The sequence below is a fragment of the Coptis chinensis genome, chromosome 3 (assembly GCF_015680905.1).
Source record: "Coptis chinensis isolate HL-2020 chromosome 3, ASM1568090v1, whole genome shotgun sequence".
Taxonomy (NCBI): Eukaryota; Viridiplantae; Streptophyta; class Magnoliopsida; order Ranunculales; family Ranunculaceae; genus Coptis; species Coptis chinensis.
Genome location: NC_141458.1, coordinates 34,551,974 through 34,561,153, shown reverse-complemented (window position 1 = coordinate 34,561,153; position 9,180 = coordinate 34,551,974). Strand labels below are relative to the sequence as shown.

The 9,180-nt window shown below is 38.2% G+C and overlaps 1 long non-coding RNA gene across 1 annotated transcript; it reads left to right on the top strand.

Moving 5' to 3' along the window:
* Positions 1 to 878: 878 nt before the first annotated feature.
* On the top strand, positions 879 to 8,643 carry LOC147509295 (uncharacterized). Its single transcript, XR_015216529.1, has 4 exons — positions 879 to 922; positions 1,028 to 1,132; positions 1,246 to 1,294; positions 8,358 to 8,643. It is a non-coding gene; the product is annotated as an uncharacterized LOC147509295 (long non-coding RNA).
* The last annotated feature ends 537 nt before the right edge of the window (positions 8,644 to 9,180 follow it).

The window sequence follows — 9,180 nt, the reverse complement described above, 5'->3', positions numbered from 1 at the left end:
GTTACAAACTATAATTGCAATTATCTGAGCTTTTGTTATTAGTTGCAATGATAGTGTTGTATCATTGATTTCTAATAAATAGTTCGTTTTTGTCACAGGCACTTGAGTGACAGATTTTTATGAAAGAAAACCAAATGCACACATTCGCCAACGATGACAACCTGATTTTTTTTTGGGTCATATATATTGAGGCAATAACTATATTTTGTTATAATAGATATTATGAAACCTACAAGATGCTCCTGTTGAATGTATTTTTTCTTTTATTTTCTTTCTCACATACTTAGTTCTTACATTTCTAAAAGTGTTGTATGTGTCAGAATATGTGCTCATGTTTTAATCAAAATGTTAACTTTATTTTTTCAAGTTTTTTCTATTGAATTAGGTGGATATGTTTTAGTTATTTATGAGATTTATATCCATTAGACTAATTGTTGCAAGTGAAAATCCACATTATCAATATTGAAATTGAAGGTTTGTACACTCACACCAGTTAAACTATAAAAATGATTGCATGACCTCAAAGATATACCTTACTAATTGTTGAGTCATTGGTTTTATTAGAATGATCATGCATCATGTTTATTCTTGGAAAGGCAATCATGAAACACATTAGTCTGTTGCAATAACATGGGATTTGAAGCACTTGTGGGTGCATCACTTATGGGCATATTGCTGTGTGAAATTGAGTATGTATGACGTACAATAGTTCAATTTAATTAAATGTGAAAAAGTAGTAGAAACACTCTTGATTTTTTCCCAATAAAATTGGGGTTAAAATAATAAATTGACACGATTTTATTTTGCTAGAACCCATAAAAGTGGCATAACTAGTATATAAACAAGAGGATTACTGAGCAAACATACCTTACGCCACTCGTCCAGCAGATGAGAAGATGGTAACCACGAAAGTCATCATATGGTAAGCGAGTACAGTTTTTTTTTCTTGTTTTATTTTTTTCAGTAAAATCAAACACTTCATCTATACTAATTAAAACTCACAATCTCACATGCAAAACCTGGTTAGTTCGATATATACAAGGAGAGAGAGAAAGGAATCATACCTGTCGCACGTCCAAGCAAAGTAACTAAGCGATGATGCTATCGCTATGCTAATGCACGCCATCCAGTGGTAAGCTAACTCATATCTAGCTATTTTATTCAAACCGATTAATTTATTTTGAAATCTCAGTTACCTTGTTTGCCAATGGTTGCAACTGTTTCTTTCACTTTTGGAATTTGTAGTCTTGAACAGCCTGTGGAATTGAGGAAACAACTCTTTGGCAAAGATCAGGTATTAATTCATCCCTCTACAAATGGTATAATACAATGGTATACATGCATGTAGGGAAGAAAAAATAAATAAATAAATAAATTACGTTAGTTGAATATGAACGAGTGGTGAGATTATGATGCATGTACGGACCAAATTACTTGAATGCTATGTTAGTAGAAAAAGTACATGGTTTAGTTAGGATATATTGGCTTCAGAATTTTCTATATGCTTATAATCCTAGATTAAATCATAAGCCATCCAAAACAAACCAAGTTTTTGAAAACAAATCTTTTTTTTTTTTTTTTTTTTTTTTAAATTCATTTTGAAAACAATTTTGAAAACCATGGAAAACAAAACAATTTTTTTTTCACAGAATAAGAAATACCACAAATGATTGAATAACAAGTGAAGGTGGAAATGAATTACCGACAAGAAGATGAGCATGAAGACGACTATAGGATAGAAGTACGATCAAACTTGGCACCTATGAAATAGATGATATTCTTGTCCCTTTGATTGCTTGACCTTCACAACGTACTGAACGACACCCCAAAACTTTCTTCCAAAACAAATAGAGCATAAAGCATAGGACCAATCTTCTGGAGACGACTTCCTCATACATCGCAATCACTAGTAGTGAACACCTTCCATTTTTTTTTTTTTTTTTCTTTTCATTTTTTTTTTATTTTTTTTTTATTTATTTTTTTTTTGCCTTGAGTACTTCTCAACTAGGAGATATAGTAGACCTAGAGATCAAGAGTGGACTTTCATAGGACTATAATGTAGGCTTAGGTGATGGGCTCAAAAAGAAGGGATAGGATCAAAAAATTATTTTTGGAGTAGAACTTGTCATATAAAGGGAGGAGTAATTGGAATGATAGTAGTGAGATGATGATACGGATCCCAAATCTCAAATAAAGCTGCCCCTTGTTTAGGTTTTCCATTTTGGACCAGTGTCGATCATTTTGTGCAACTCTAAGCATTTTGAGCTATGACGGGGGGTTTTTTTTTTTTTACCCCTTGCATTAGGATTTTTTTCAACACCTTCTTGGGATAAATAACATGGGGATAATTGTTTCGTGATCAAAGATGGATGGAATGATGCCCCTGGAATATGACAAGTTCTATAAAAATAGGTATGGGTAATCTATGGGTAGGCTAAAGATTTATTAGGCTTCCTAAAGGATATGGGCTTGTATTGTGGGAAATAAAAGAATAAGCTAAGGCTCAAATGGGCTTCTAATGGTAGCATATGACATTAGATGGGCTTATGAGGCTAAAAACAAAACGATCAAAGATGGCATGTTCCATCATCTCTTTAAGATTTCCACTATACTCTTCGTCTTAAAATAAACAAAGTTGGGTAAAAAGTTGTACCTCTTTAATTGGTCGGCATTGGTAGGATTTTCCATGTAGAATCTTTATAGTGAATGGACATTCACTATTAGGTTCGAACTTTCTGGTTCATTGATTCCACTCTAGTCTGGATTCGCTTGCTCAGCTTTACTTACAACAATCTGTCTCCATTGGTATCTAGGTCCCAGTAGAACATCAATGCCCTCCTTCATATATCTCGGCTCTCAAGAATGTTGATCGTAGATGAACTCCTCTTAGCATTCCACTTGTTGATGTAGTCAGATTCGAGTCAGCTGACTTCTTTGATAGATAGCTCTCATGTCTTCAATGGATGCAAATGGATGCTGATGATGCAATATGGAGTTTTCCCTCTCCACGGTAGGGTAGCTGGTTGGTTGATTGGCTAAGTAGCCGTTGATTGGCTAAGTAGCCGTTGATTGATGGAATGCAGAATATTCCCCTTCTTCAGTAGGGTAGTTAATCAAATGATGTTATGGAGCTTTACCCTCTCCACAAGGGTAAATGCATAATGTTGAATGATGATGTTGATGTTGGTGATCTTAGACATTTGAAAAATCTTCTCAAACATAACTGCTGAACTTTCTTCCTCCTCAATTTCTTCTTCTCGGTGAGTGATTCTCTCATCTTCGAACAAAATCATGTACCACCTTAAGACGATAGATTGTCATAGGAATGATCAACACTTCTATGGATTCCTTCAGTAATTTTATCAGGCTTCAACGCTCAGAGGGGATCAAGGTTATACCAATCTGCACATAATGTGGTTCATCTGTGGTGCCAAGGTTGATGGTCTTTGTCTTCACAATAACTATCGTCTGTCAATCCTCAAACTGCTCATGAAAAAGAATGGACTCAGCAGCTTCATTGTCCATTCCTTCTTTATCGTCAGGGGGAGGGGATCATAATAATCTACACAAGTCATTCAATCATCTTGCACTAAGGCAAGTGGGTAAATTATATTCTGTGGGATTTTGAAAACTTTTTTTGATTTTTTTGTATTTTTGAAAATTTTTAATATATATATATATATATATATATATATATATATATATATATATTTTTTTTTTTTTTTTTTTTTTTTTTTTTTTGAAATATCTGGATTTTTTTAGGTTTTTGAAATATTTGATTTTTTTGGATTTTTTGAAATATAACTATATACAAAAAGAGTTAGAACAAACAATTTCACGGCCTTTGAGCCCTATCGAATTCATCCGGTGGCTCAATCGGAGCAATATGATGGCTGGGGATTGGATCAATAATGACTTACGTTCTCCAATCATCATAGTCTCCATCAATGAATGGATCCTCATAAGAATCTAAGGTCTCTAAAAACCTTTCCCAAATCTCATATTGCGTTTGGGAGTCAGAAAGTGGCATGTTCTCAACATACGTTGGAACTAGGTCAACAATAGATTCCATATTCAACTGATCATCCAAATCAAGTATGGTCTGAGGGTCCAATTGGACATGATAAGGTGTGACAATCTTGTCTCCTAGGTCAAATCCTAACCCTGGGGAACTGGCCAAAGTAAAAGATGGAGTATAGTCCATACCTGACGAGGAAGATGTCGATCCAACCTCATTTATCCAATTAAACTGTCTAGCCTCATGATCCAACCTAAGTTGGCGATATCCTGAATAGAAATTAACATCTGGCTCTGAAACAGTAACTTCTGAGTTTGGATCTGGGTCGTCGTCTTCGCCCCAAAATATATTGGAATCAATAATAGCCTCAATCTCTGCCCCTAGATCAGGTAGAGCCAATCTGAGATGATTCACCGTGACACTAGAAGTGATAAACAATTCTGACAGTCCTTCCACAACCTCCTCAGTATAGCCTAGCCCTTTTCGATCATCTTGACTAGGAATCTGCAGCAGTTCTAAGATACCGTTTTGGGTTTTTCCTAATCCAAGTCCTGGAAAATAGTTTTGCTCACGAAACATCTGATTCGTCTTGGGATTTCCATTGCAAAATGGGGTAGGGAGCTTCTCCTTGTCGGGTGCTCTAAACTCCACAATCCATAATGGTTCCTCAGTGTAGTTACACTTTCCTTCAATCATTGGTATTACCTTATGCTCTTCTGAAGAGTCTAGATCATCTGAATCACCAGTGATGCAAATAATCTTTCCTTGCCATAAAAACTTGAGCTTTCTGTGAAGTGTAGATGGAATTGCGCAGGCCTGGTGTAGCCACGGTCTGCCCAAAAGAAAATTGTAATTAGCCTAAATATCCATAGCCAAGAATGTGACTTTGAACTTGACTGGACCTATTTGGATGTCAGTTGTGAACTCACCAAGGACTTCTCTTCTCTGATTATCAAACCCATGAACTGCTCTGGCCGTATCCTTAGTGAAAGTGAAGTCTTCCGACATGATTCCAATGGCTTTCGCAGAATTGACCGGGTAGATATTTAAACTTGATCCGTTGTCAATCAATACAAATGGCACCTTATAGTTGTTGCAATGCACCGTAATAGTCAACGCTTTCGTGTGAGTTATTCCATCTGCGGTCAGATCATCATCAGAAAATATTATGGAGTTTGTCTTCTTGAGGGAAGCGACGGTACGTGCCAAATTATTCGGCTGGATAGAAGCTGGAACATGAGCTTGGTTCAAGACTTGAAGAACTGCTTGCCTATGTTAGGGTGATGCCATGAGTAAACCCCATATGGAAATGTTGGACTTGGTTTTCTGCAATTGTTGGATTACTGCATTACCCTCCCCGCTTCTCTCTCGCTCAAGAGTCGTAAGGTGTCGGCTGTTGGGCCAAAACCTGATCCTTCTGCAAGTGTGGTGGCTTGTATATCCTTTCTCCTCTTGTCAAACCGTGAGTCTCAACACATTCCTCTACCAAACTAGGTTCTAATTGCTTCAACTGATGTAGTGAGATTGCTGAGTCATCTTTACTTTTCTCAGGCTCAATTAACTTCTTCCCTAGAACCTCCTCGGTATTGTGACTCTTGGTTGGCACAAACTGGACCTTGGGGATTGTGATAGGAGTTGGGATCACCTGCTGCTGAGTTGGATTCTGGCGAATCACGGGTCCTTGAGGTTCTGACCCAACTTGTGACGCCGCAGATTGAGATGTATTCAAAGTATCTACCCATTTTGTAATGGGCCTCTGCATCATAAAAGATTCCAGATGCTCTCTAGTTAATTTGAACGCCTTTGGAATATGTTGAGTACGTAGAAATGGTGCTACCACCTCATTTAATTGGATACCTTTAGGCTTTGTTTGCTCCATGCATCTTCTGACTCCATCTTGAAGATTAACTGGCCTTGTGGTGCTAACATTGGACGTCTATCTGATCGGAATGATGAATGATGTCGGATCCTTCTTGACATCTTCCAAAGTATTAACTCTTCCATTATGCATTGGTAATGGATTTGTCGATACATTGGGAGTGCCAAGACTGGACGCATCTATTTTACCCTCATCAATTAAGTTTTGGATAAGATGTTTAAGGAGCATGCACCTCTCCGTCGTGTGACCTAGAGCCTGATGGAAGTCACAATGTTTTGAAGTGTCATACCAGAATGGCACCGGATTTGGAGGAGGCCTCGACTGCATTAACGTAATCAAGCCCTGTTGGACTAAATCCCTCAATACAACTTGTAATGGGAAGCCCAATTCTGTGAACTGCCTCTGTTGCCTGGGAAAACCCCTGTCTTGTTGTCTTGGAGGGAAAATAACTTGATTGGAAAAAGGATGAGTTGTCACCTCTGCCTGGATTTGTGTGTGTGGTTGAGGCTGTACTTGTGTGGCGACGGCATGTGTGTCCTTTGGCTTATTGACAGTAACTGAAGGTGGCTTCTTCTTCTGAGCATCGTTTGAACCTGGCGATACAATTGAGGTCATAGTTCCACAAGCTAAAGCATCTTCAATTTGAGTCCTCGCCGAAACCAAAGCCTGAAAAGATGGATGATAGCTGAAACTCAATCGATTTGCATATTTTGAGTTCAAACTTTTTACCACCATTCAAATATGTTCTGTCTCTGATGGCCTGTCTAGAATCTGAGCTGCCTTAGTCCTCCACCTGGTTACATATTCGGTGAATGTCTCAATTGGACCTTGCTTGAGTGCCTCCAATTGTCTTCGACCCATCTGGATGTCTGTATTGTATGAAAAATGGGTCACAAAAGTTGTTGCAAGTTCAGCCCACGTTCTCATCTTCTGAGCGTCTGTGTTCATCCACCAAGTCGGTCGCGACCTTTTAAACTCCCACGGAATAATTGGACCAATAGTTTCGCCCGATCCCCATAGGCTGCAAGTAGCTAGCGTACATTTTCACATGGGCTTTAGGACACCCAGTTCCTTCATATCTCTCCATCTTAGGGAATTCAAAACCATGTGGAACCCTAATTTGTGGATATGGACAAAGACTATCCAAATCGAACTCATCGGCTTTAATCTTAGTTAATGCCTCCTTAAGCTTTTTCAATCTGTCTGCCACTGGGCCTTGGTATTGATCTTAGATGATAGGAATTTGATTTTGGGTGTTCATATAAGTGGTAGGTTGTGGTGTGTCAGGTGTCTTTGTATGGAGGAGGGAACATGAATGGTGTAGAGCTCATGGGTTGGGATATATTTGGGGTGAACATGGGTGTGGATGTATATTGGTTTGGGTTATAGTAGGAATGGTGAATGGTGGGTTGAGCCATGTAGGTTGAGTCAATATGAGAGATTGGTTGGTTTGGAGTCTGAGATGATATAGGAAGTTGTAGCTGGGTGGATTGGTGTGTGAAATTCCTAGTAGGCAGCTGAGCTTGTGGAGTAGGTAAGTTAAGATCAAACCTTGGTGGTGGTGGTGGAACGGATTGCCCTTGAGATTGTTGTCCTTGCCCCTAGTTCATAAGTTTGGATAGTACTTCTTGGACCATCCTTTCCACAGTTTGCTTTAATAAGTCTTCCAATCCAGGAGGGGGTGATGTTGGACTCTGACCACCTCCTTGGGGTGGTTGTCCATTGCTAGACAGTGATTGTTCACCTTGAGAGATAAGCGGGGAACTAACCATTGGCTGAGACGCTAGTGGAAGAGACCCTTGAGGAGAATTAACTAGTAGATTCTCCATTTCTATAAGCGAGTTAACGGTTGCACGAGATAACCTTAACCCTGACCTTCTATTCCAACTGGTTGCCGGATAAGCCTTCTTCTTTCCTATCTTAACTAAAACACCTCAAAAGAAAACGTAAGTCTGACTCTCTAGGGAGTTCCCCAGCAGAGTCGCCAAAAAACCTGTATGCACAAAAATGTGTACCTAGGTCTAGCAATTGATTTTAGAGTCGCCACTAACTATATTAAGGAAAAGTTGAGTAAAACCTATGTGAAGGACTAGCCCTCGAAACTAGATGATTATTGGGTTCGGGAGTCAAGGTACAATGTGGGAAGGTGTTAGGCACCCACACTCGCCTGGTAAAACCAACCTTACTTTTCATGAGGTGTAACGTGTTAAGATAGGCAAATGAAAAAAACTTGAAAAATTAATCTATCAAGTTGGATGATCTTCACTAAATTATTTAAAAAACTAATAACTATATGCTAAAAAAAAAAATAACCTAATATGCAATGCTAAAGGAAATAAAAGAGAAAAGAAAGATGTCACTTTGTTTGGAATGTTGCCTCATACTTGATTGTAGATTGATTGATTGATTGATGATAAACTTGATCTTGAATTGACAATTGTGATTTTTGGATTGAAACAGGTGATTTGAGGAAAAAAATAACTTTTGGTGAAAAGAAGTTTCTATTCAAGATCGACGAGAAGAAAAGAAGGCTAAAATGAAGAACTAGAAAAAAAAATGAAAAACACTAAAGAAAAGAAGGCTATTAGCTCTGAATAACTAGGTCCAGATTATTAACTCTGAATTCCTAGCTCTAGCTTGCTTTAGATTGTTTGTTGTGGGTGAATGAGACCCATATTTATAGATTTTGGGCGTGGATTCAAATATGGTAATGAGTTTGATCCAATGGCTGAGTATTGATGAAGAAAAATCCAATGGCTTTATCTCTTTCTGGTTGCACCTCCTAAATTTGGCCCTTGATTCAAGAGGTGGGATAAGGGGTGCGATCTTGGCCCTTGATCTTTGGATATTTCAGATGGATTAGGGAAAAAATCAAGCCCTACACGTCCTTAATGAGCCCATAATCCAGGGTTTCCAAACATGGCTCCAAAATGGCATATTCTCTAGAATATTCTTGATTTTAGGGATCAAATCAAATCAAACAATTAAGGAAGGTTCTCTAGGTTTTTGGAGGCTTGAAAATGGGCTAGAAACCCTAATGAAAAGGTCTATGAGAAATGGGTCCAAAATCCACAAAAAAGCCCATCTTGACCATATCTTCAATGCTGCAAATTCCCTTTGACCGGGTCAAAATTAGGCAAGCTCTTCTTCACAAAAAATGTTAATTAATCCATTAGGAAGGTCCATGAACTCTTAAAAATACCCTTGGGTCGAAATCTTACTCCAAAAAATTGTTGCACTCAACAGTGCGCACAACGGGCTGAAACGGGATAGGGCAAGATTA